The sequence below is a fragment of the Schistocerca nitens genome, chromosome 1, assembly GCF_023898315.1.
Source record: "Schistocerca nitens isolate TAMUIC-IGC-003100 chromosome 1, iqSchNite1.1, whole genome shotgun sequence".
Lineage (NCBI taxonomy): Eukaryota > Metazoa > Arthropoda > Insecta > Orthoptera > Acrididae > Schistocerca > Schistocerca nitens.
Genome location: NC_064614.1, coordinates 360295547 through 360306180, shown reverse-complemented (window position 1 = coordinate 360306180; position 10634 = coordinate 360295547).

Here is a 10634-nt window from a genome sequence, read left to right as displayed (position 1 = left end):
CTCAACTGCTGAGGTCATTAGTCCCCTAGAACTTAGAACTACTTAAACATAACTAACCTAAGGACATCACAAACATCCATGCCCGAGGCAGGATTCGAACCTGCGACCGTAGCGGTCTTGCGGTTCCAGACTGCAGCGCCTTTAACCGCACGGCCACTTCGGCCGGCAACAAGTAAGTCACCAGATCCAGATGGAATCCCAGTTCGGCAGCGTTGGCCCCTTAAATTAGCTTGCATTTATCAGGGAAAAGCCCAAACGAGTGGAAAAAGGCGCAGCTGACTGTTGTATATAACAAGAGTAAAATAACTGACGTGCATGATTATAGACCAACATCCTTAAAATCGGTTTGCTGCAGAATTCTTGAACACATTCTGAGTTTGAATATAATAAATTTCCTAGAGAGTGAAAAGCTTACGCCCGCATCTCGTGGTCGTGCGGTAGCGTTCTCGTTTGCCACGCTCGGGTTCCCGGGTTCGATTCCCGGCGGGGTCAGGGATTTTCTCTGCCTCGTGATGGCTGGGTGTTGTGTGATGTCCTTAGGTTAGTTAGGTTTAAGTAGTTCTAAGTTCTAGGGGACTGATGACCATAGATGTTACGTCTCATAGTGCTCAGAGCCATTTTTGAAAAGCTTACGTCCGCGAATCAGCACGTTTTTACAAAGCATCTCTCATGAGAAACTCAGCTTACCGTTTTCTCACGTGGTATGCTGCGAACTATGGATGATGGGCAACCGGCAGATTCCATATTTCTAGGTTTGCGAAAAGCATTTAGCACGGCATCCAACTGCAGACTGTTAACGAAGGTACTAACATATGGGATATGTTCCCATATATGTGAGTGGCTAGAAGATTTCTTAAGTAGCAGAATCCAGTCCGTTGTCCCCGACGGCGGGTGCTCACCAGAGACAAGCGTATCATGAGGAGTGCCCCAGGAACGTGTGATAGAACCGCTTCTACTACCTGTACACATAAATGACTTGCCGGACGCAGTAAGCTGCAATTTACGGCTGTTTGCTGATGACGCTGTGATGTACGGGAAGGGGTCGCCGATGAATGAATGTGGTAATACACAAGACTACTTACACAAAATTTATAGTTGCTGTGGTGAATGTACAAAAATGTAAATTAATCCGGGTGAATATGGAAAACAGTCCTGTAACGTTCGAATACAGCATAGGTAGGGTGCAGCTTGACACAGTCACTTCGATTAAATGTCTAGGCGTAATGTTGCAAAGTGATATGAAATGGAATGGATACATCAGGGCAGTAATAGGGAAGGTGAATGCTCGACTTGGTTTTATTGGTAGAGTTTTAGGATAATGTATCTCTTTCATAAAGGCGACGGTGCATAGAACACTAGTGTGACTCATTCTATTAGAGTGTTTGGGATCCTGACCGTGTTGGGTTAAGGGAAGTCGTCGAAGCAATCCAGAGGCGGGCTGCTACACTATTACCTGTAGGTTCGACAGCATGCAAGCATTATTGACATGTTTCGTGAATCCAAATGGGAATCCCTGGAGCCGGCAGTTGTGGCCGAGCGGTTCTAGGCGCTTCAGTCTGGAACCGCGCGACCGCTACGATCGCAGGTTCGAATCCTGCCTAGAGCATGGATGTGTGTGATGTCCTTAGTTAGGTTTAAGTAGTTCTAAGTTCTAGCCGTTTGAACCAATTTGGAATCCCTGGAAGGAAGACGATGCTCTTTCCGCAAGGCACTGTTGCACGAATTTGGAGAACCCACATTTGAGACCGACTGCAGAACGATTCTACTGCAGCCAGCGTAAATTTCGGCTAAGGATCACGAAGATAAGATACCAGAAATTAGGGCACGTACGGACGCTTTTATACAGTCGTTTTCACCTCCCTCTGTTTGCGAGTAGAATAAGAGAGGAAATGACTGGCAGTAGTACAATGTACCCTCCGCCACGACCGTAAGGTAGTTTGCGGGGTACGATTGTAGATGTAAATGTAGAAGACATGTGGTTCCATCGACGATCAAACTCTTGGGAGAGACCCCAGGAAATAGGACTAGATGGGACTACACGAGAACTAATAACGCAAATTCTGACACACATCAAGGCAGGGTGAGATTTAGAGGAGCACTATAACAATAGCTGAAGATGAAGACGTGTGTCCAACCGGTAACAATTCATCTTCCTAAATTGAGCAAAACTTGTTGACAATCCAACATAAAGCTGGACGAAGCGATGAGAAAATGGAGAGCAATGAATGAGAAAATGGGAATACTAAAGACATATGACGGCAAGGAAAAAGGCAAAATGAACTGTCTAGCATTTGCGAACAAGATGCAAGGAGTAGCAAGAAACAATTCTATAACTTAAGTGAGACAGGCAAAAGCGTGGGACTGAAGATCGTCACTGGGGATTGGAAAATACCGAAAGGTACATTCAAAAGGTGGACAGATTTAAATAAGAATAATAAAAGGAAGCAACAGGAGGAATCAGGGAATAACGGAGAGAATGAAGACGATTAAGACGACAAGGCCAGCCTTCTGTATGACCAGAGATACAGTATATACAATAGAAAGACTATATCTACTGACGCAAAGATAGAACACTAAAAGTCATCACTGAGAAGTGCGATATTATATACGGCTGAGACGATATCACTAGGAAGATACGGTGCGCAACAGCTAAAGAACGAAGAGAGGAAAATACCGACTCCTGAAGAGATGGTGAGAGATGACTGCGAAGACCTAGGGAAGAGCTGTATTGGAGCATGAGGAGAATATTAGGAGAAATGAGACAGGAACCAAATGGGTTGTTGAACTCAGGAAGGATCGGTCGTAATTGGGCATCAAGGTGAGGTATACATCGACCAGTATGCCAGAAGTCCACTACCGAGAAGAAGAGTACAGGAAAAGGATGGAGAGTCATCAGCGGAGTAAGCCGGCCGCTGTGGCCGTGCGGTTCTAGGCGCTTCAGTCCGGAACCGCACTGCTGCTGCGGCCGCAGGTTCGAATCCTGCTTCGGGCATGGATGTGTGTGATGTCCTTAGGTTAGTTAGGTTTAAATAGTTCGAAGTCTAGGGGACAGATGACCTCAGAGGTTAAGTCCCATAGTGCTTAGAGCCATCAGCGGAGTAAACAAGAGAGGAGTATTCTTAAGATCACCGAAGAAGAGCAGAAGAAAAGAAGTGAATGGATGATGTGGATCGGGGGGTAGAAGAAAACAAAAATAGTACATGAAGGGGTTACCCATAGTACTATAGGGGCGTAACGCAGGAAGAAGATGAAGAAGAAGAAGAATGTAGAGAAATGTAAAGTTGTGCACTTCACCAATGACCAAAAGATTAACAAGTCACAACTACAATCAGTAACGTCATACAAACATTTGAGTGTAACAGTTTGTAGAGATGGGAAAAGGAACGACAACATAGTGTCAGTTACAGGTAAAGTAAATAGCACGCTATGATTCATTGACTGGGAAAGTTCAACTTGTCTACAAACAAACGACGTTCCACACGAAACAATTACGCGGCCCGAACTTCAGTACTCCTCAAATGTAAAAAGATACAATTTTCAACAGCCCAAAGGTTGGTATGATCACCACGTTGCTTTACTATAAATACTTTTCTTGGAATTGCTGTACCATTGCCTTCTTCCAGCTTTCAAGTGACTTTGTCAGCCAGTTATGGGGTTGAGACGGCTACATTTTAAGGTGGACGCCGAACCATAGCGCAGCTGGACATTTTTCACATTAACAGACATTGCCAGAAGTCAAAGAAATGACAAGTTACAGTAAAAAGCCCTACAGCTGAATAGAACCCACAAGATCGCAAATGGAGAGTATGCAAAGAAGTCAGAGGATAATTTGAGTGGCGAGAGAATGTAAGCAATGGTGACAAATCTTGACTGAAAGACAGTTGAAGAAAGACGCCGAATAGGTGCCCAGAACTTAGGAAACTTTAAGAACTGTTTTCAGGACACAAACTGTGAATATTCTTCAGTCTTATGCAGAGTTTACTCAGAGGGAATCAGGCAAATAACAGACTGACAAGCACACGTTCTTCTCACGCTCCACCCGTCAATAGAATTGAATAAAATGTTAATATAAACACTTCACAATGATTCTCGGAGTATAAGTGAGGACGTAGCTGAAGAAGTAGGTGATGACGGTACCTAGACTATTTCTTGTGAAAGACTTACTTCTCTTGAAAAGTCGATCAGTCTGCAAATAACTTTTAGCCGAAATTAAACTATAAATCCTCCCCAATTAGATTAGTGACCTCGCTAATACTGGAGGTTTTTTTCTTCCTCGAAGATTAAAACTGGTCTTGAATTCAATTCCTAGTCCGGCATATAATTTTCATCCGCCAGGCGGTTTCAGATCAGCGCACACTCCGCCACAGGGTGACAATTCATTCTGGAAACAGTCCCGCAGGCAGTGGTTAAGCCGTGTCTCCGCTGTATCCTTTCTTCCAGGAGCGCTAGTCCGCAGGTTACGCTGGCGAACTTCTTTGAACTAGCAGAATTAAAACTGCGAGGATGGTTCATGAGTCGTGCTCGGGCAGCTCACTTGGTTGCCGGCATGGTGGCTCAGCATATTTGATGAGAGGAGGTGGTCACAGTCTGTACCAAAAAAAACTGAGTGAAGTTTTTGTCAATGGAAAATCAAAGATGTCAAGTGAGATCCGCATAGAAACTTTGAGAAGAAACAGATACACAGAACGGGGAAAAAACAGCTGTTAGAGCACTTTCATATAAATGAATGGTTCTGGGTCCGCGTACCTGCCAGGACCACAGTTTTAATCTACCAGGAAGTCACGATCAATGTATTTGTCACTTGCACAGGTTTCGGAGTGTAGGTCCACATCATTGGAACACTACTTCAGTTTTGAAGTACTTATTTTATATTTGCTGTACTTTATGAAAACACTGTACGTTTTATGATAAGAAAATGTTAAAAAAGATTCAACTCTAGATTCCGAATTAATTATTGTCCAGGTCCTCAAAAATCTGGTGCAATGTACAGGGGGAATCAAACTGCTACTGATGTGCGGTTTTCACTGAATGGGTTGGTAGTCAGGTGCTCGTATTGCTAGCCAGTAAACAGACTGTAACAATACTTAGAAAGTGTATTTTTTGTGCAATCATATACTTTTTTTAAATGGAACAACGCCTATTGAAATTAAGAAACTAAAAGTAGGGTAAATTATAATGTCAGTGGTGATTGTTGCAGATTTCTAATGCCTAAACAACGTTTACGAGATATCGTATTTTGAAAAATCCTCGCACCGGCACCGACTCTTGTTTGTGCCAGATAATCTGCTTGGTTGCTAGGGACGATGTTGTTATATTTGCGTACAGTGTGCCTGTGTGTTTCTTGAGTTCACTGCGACTGCTAGTCAGTTAGAATGCGACAGTCCAAACAAGAGGTCTTGAGTCGGCCATAGGATTTAGCAACGCAGAACAAGCCGACATGCACATAGTGTGTGGAGAGTATCAGAAGAATGCAGTTCGTTCTTGTACAATGTGTACGGCAAGGTACCACAATAGACGTCAGCCATCTTGGAAATTATTTATCAACCTCTTCAACCAGTTACATGAAAGTGGTACTGTAACGCCTAAACAACGTGACAGAAGGAAACAAGAGACGACAGAAGAGGGGGAATTAATTCTCTAGCTGCTGTTGCAGTTGGTCAGCACGTTGACTCCCGAGCAGTCGCACGAGGAAGTAGCATGACTTATGCAAGTGTCCTACGCATTTTCCATCAATATAGTCCATCCTTATTACATCTCTCTCTCTACCAAAGCTACATGGAAACGACTGTGAGAATCGCGTTAACTTCTGTACGTGGTCATTAAGACAGGATACTCCATATGTATCATTTATCTTTTTCAGTGATGAAGCCACATTTACCAATCTTCGCCATGTAAAACGCTGAAATATGCACTATTGGTCTGTTGACAGTTACCGTTGGCTTCGTCAGGTGGAACGCCAGTGTCCATTAAGTGTAAACATGCGATCTGGGATAGTGAACCATCAGCTCATTGTCCTGTTTTCCATAGACGCAACATTGAACACATACATGTATTGCAGCCTCCTAACAGATCATCTTCTACAAGTGCCAGAAGGCGTTCCACTACAGACTAGGTGGAACCCATGGTGCCAACATGTTGACTGTCCAGCCATAGTGCACGAACTAATACAGCACGTCTTTATGAATTGTTTCCAGGTAGCTAGATTGAACTTAGAGGAACTGTACCTCGGCCGGCACCTTCGCCGGAATTGACTACCGTAGACCTTTTTCTTGGGGGAAAACTAAAAGACGCTGTCTGTAAGAACATACCATCTGCATTCGACGATTTGCAACGACGTATTACAGAAGCATGCTCTCACGTCTCCGCTGAAATGCTAGCACATGTGCAGCAGTCGTTCGATATCCGAATGCAAGCATGTTTTTCCGCTGGCAGTCGTCATTTTGAATACAACCTGTGATGGTCAACTGTCTTGTTACTGACCAAAATCCACAAAACTGGTGTATGCACATCTGTTGTTTTGTATTGTATGCTACCACTGGTATTGTACAAGTGTCGGTATGGGAACTTTTCAAAATGCTTTATCTCGTAAACGACTCGGACTACACACATCAAACAAAACTTTTGCATCACCTCGGTTCCGAGAGATCCGGAACTTGTACAGAAAATTGGAATAGAGATCAACATAAACATCATTTCCGCACTTTTTATTGCTCATCAAAACCACACATTGCATGTTGTACCACCATACAGCGAGACCTTCAGAGGTGGTGGTCCAAATTGCTGTACACACCAGTACCTGCCGGCCGCTGGTGGCCGAGCGGTTCTGGCGCTACAGTCTGGAACCGCGCGACCGCTACGGTCGCAGGTTCGAATCCTGCCTCGGGCATGGATGTGTGTGTTGTCCTTAGGTTAGTTAGGTTTAAGTAGTTCTAAGTTCTAGGGGACTTATGACCTCAGCAGTTGAGTCCCATAGTGCTCAGAGCCATTTGAACCATTTTTGAACACCAGTACCTCTAATACCCAGTAGCACCTCCTCTTGCATTGATGCATGCCTGTATTCGTCGTGGCATACTATCCACAATTTCATCAAGGCTCTGTTGGTCCAGATTGTCCCACTCCTCAACGGCGATTCGACGTAGATCCCTCAGAGTGGTTGGTGGGTCACGTCGTCCATAAGCAGCCCCTTTCAGTCTGTCCCAGGCATGTTCGATAGGATTCATGTTTGGAGAACATGCTGACCACTCTAGTCGAGAGATGTCGTTATCCTGAAGGAGGTCATTCACAAGATTTGCACGATGGGGGCACGAATTGTCGTCCATGAAGACGAATGCCTCGCCATTATGCTGGCGATATGTTTGCACTATCGGTCTGACGATGGCATTCACGTATCGTACAGCCGCTACGGTGCCTTCCATGACCATCAGCGGCGTACTTCGCACCGACATAATGCCACCCCAAAACAGCAGGGAACCTCCACCTTGCTGCACTCGCTAGACAGTGTGTCTAAGGCGATCAGCCTGGCCGGGTTGCCTACAAACACGTCTGCGAAGATTGTCTGATTGAAGACATATGCGACACTCATCAGTGAAGAGAACGTGATGCCAATCCTGAGCGGTCTATTCGGCATGTTGTTGGGCCCATCTGTCCGCGCTGCATGGTGTCTTGGTTGCAAAGATGGACCTCGCCCTGGACGTCGGGAGTGAAGTTGTCCATCATGCAGCTGATTTCCCACAGTTTGAGCCGTAACACGACGTCTTGCGGCTGCACAAAAAGCATTATTCAACATGGTGGCGTTGCTGTCAGGATTCCTCCGATCCATAATCCGTAGGTAGCGGTCATCTACTGCAGTAGTAGCCCTTGGGCGCTCTGAGCGAGGCATATGTCATCGACAGTTCCTGACTCTCTGTATCTCCTCCATGTCCGAATGACATCGCGTTGGTTTACTCCGAGACGTCTGAACCCTTCTCTTGTTGAGAGCCCTTCCTGGCGCAAAGTAACAATGTGGACACGATCGAACCGCGGTATTGATCGTCCAGGGATGGTTGAATTACAGACAACACGTGCCGTGTACCTCCTTCCTGGTGGAATGACTGGAACTGATCGGCTGTCGGACCCCCTCCGTCTAATAGGCGCTGCTCATGCATGGTTGTTTAGTGATATCTCTGAACAGTCAAAGGGACTGTGGTTGTGATACAATATCAACAGTCGACGTCTATCTTCAAGAGTTCTGGAAACCGTGGTGATGCAAAGCTTTTTTTGATGTGTGTAGAATCCTACAACAAAAACCACTAACATTCTACGTAATTTACCATGCTTTCAGTTTGTCAATGTCAGTAGGTATTGTTCCATTTAAAAGGTATATGTTTGTACATAAAGTATTCTTTCTAAGTGTACTAAAGTGTGTTTATTGGTTAAGAATATGAGCCCCTGGCTACCAATCCATCCTGTGAAAACCTCGTGTCTATGGCAGTTTCCATTTCCGTAGTATTTGCCGTGCACGTTTTACGCGATTCAGCACGTATAAACGTCACCACTGTGTATGTTTGGGACAAAGAATCTGGTATAATGTAGCTCATTTCGAAGGCATTGTAATTCTATTAAATATATGTTAAACTCCCACGGGCTTCCGGCTGAGTACTCAAGTGCTGCGTTGTCAGTGGTCTCAACCTTGTACAGCTGTGCATGATACGGGACAAGTAAAGACTTCAGAACCAGTATCACTGCCTACATTTACGTTTATAGTCTGCAAACCACTATGACGTGCACGGCGGAAGTTACGACTCATTCTACCAGTTGAAACACGGTTCATGGCACTACAAATGTATTCAGTCAATAATATGACAGGCATATTTTGTTCTTCTGAACGTAAGACGTGTGTAATACAGAGCTTAAATTGTCAATGATTGCTGAGATTACCCATTCCTAATTTTAATACATCTAGCTGTACTGAATCTCTGTGTACTTATAGGACAGAACACCTGGGGGTGGCGTCAGAACAGGGCTAGAGGTTAAGTCATGGCCCGGGGGCTGGTCGCCCGCAAACCATTGTAAAAGCGAGGGCCCTGGGCCATTTCTGCACGATCCTTCAGGTGGGCAGGCTGTTTCCCTGTTTGAGAGTATTAGTGTTCCCTCAGACTGACGGCTCTTGGTCTGGCGTGGTCACAGAGCACTGAAGTAAGTGGTGGGGCCTTTCCCGTTGCGAAAGACCGGAGGGCGTGTGCTTAGTCCTCCACGCCTTGGGTATCTACCGCGTCTAGTGCAGCACGAGTCGTGTTGTCGTTTTCTGTGTGTCTACTGTTTTACTCACTACCTCACCTCGCCTTTCTATTTGGCTTGCTTTAAATTGTTAGCTTTTGAGTCATTGCCGACGCGTCCAACAATATTCGACAGTACACGATTCACACACATGCCTCGGCATTGTACGGTCACGTTGTAGACATGTGCGTTACTACTTATGCATATTCTCAGCGTCTTCCGAAATCGATAGTCATCATGCAGATATACATTATTGTAGAATACCGAAAAGTTTTGATAAATAACGTGGTTTAGTTTGTCCAGAACAAAAACTGAAAGGTCTGCTTCGTTTTAAAAATTAGAAAAATAGGACGTCTCAGGTCAAGAGGAAGGCACACCTTAGAATACTGAGAGAAAGCGAGAAACATGCAAAGAAATCTAGAACTTTGATCTGAGCCCCAACTCCAGTTATTAGATTGTTCAAATGGTTCAAATGACTCTCAGCAGTATGGGACTTAACATCTAAGGTGATCAGTCCCCTAGAACTTAGAACTACTTAAACCTAACTAACCTAAGGACATCACACACATCCATGCCCGAGGCAGGTTTCGAACCTGCGACCGTAACGGTCGCGAGGGTCCAGACTGAAGCGCCTAGAACCGCTCGGCCACTATTAGATTGTAAAACAACAGTTTTATTTCAAATTCGTACACTTCTCCCTAGAAGAATGTATTAACATTATACGTTCGCTTCAGTTATTAGACAGCAACGTGTGTGTGTGTGTGAAATCTTATGGGAATTAACTGCTAAGGTCATCAGTCCCTAAGCTTACACACTACTTAACCTAAATTATCCTAAGGACAAACACACACACACCCATGCCCGATGGAGGACTCGAACCTCCGCCGCCGGCCAGTGTGGCCGAGCGGTTCTAGGCGCTTCGGTCTGGAACCGCGCGAACGCTACGGTCGCAGGTTCGAATCCTGCCTCGGGCATGGATGTGTGTGACGTCCTTAGGTTAGTTAGGTTTAATTAGTTCTAAGTTCTAGGCGACTGATGACTTCAGAAGTTAAGCCGCATAGTGCTCAGAGCCATTTGAACAATTTTTGAACCTCCGCCGCGCCGGTACCAGCCGCACAGTCCACGACTGCAGCGCCTCAGAACGCTCCGCTAATCACGCGCGGCTAGACAGTAACAAAGTTTACTTTTTTTTCGTTTCCTACACTTTCCTGTAGAATATATTAGAGTCGAAACCATCGTTGTGTCCTACACGCACAGCTCAAGTGTGCGACTGTAAAACAAGTTTTATTTTCCTGTTGTCCATGTCGATTGTTTTTCTGTAAATTTGAGTTAACAGAATGTATGTTTGTTTTATCTGCTGCACTTATACAAAGCGCAGT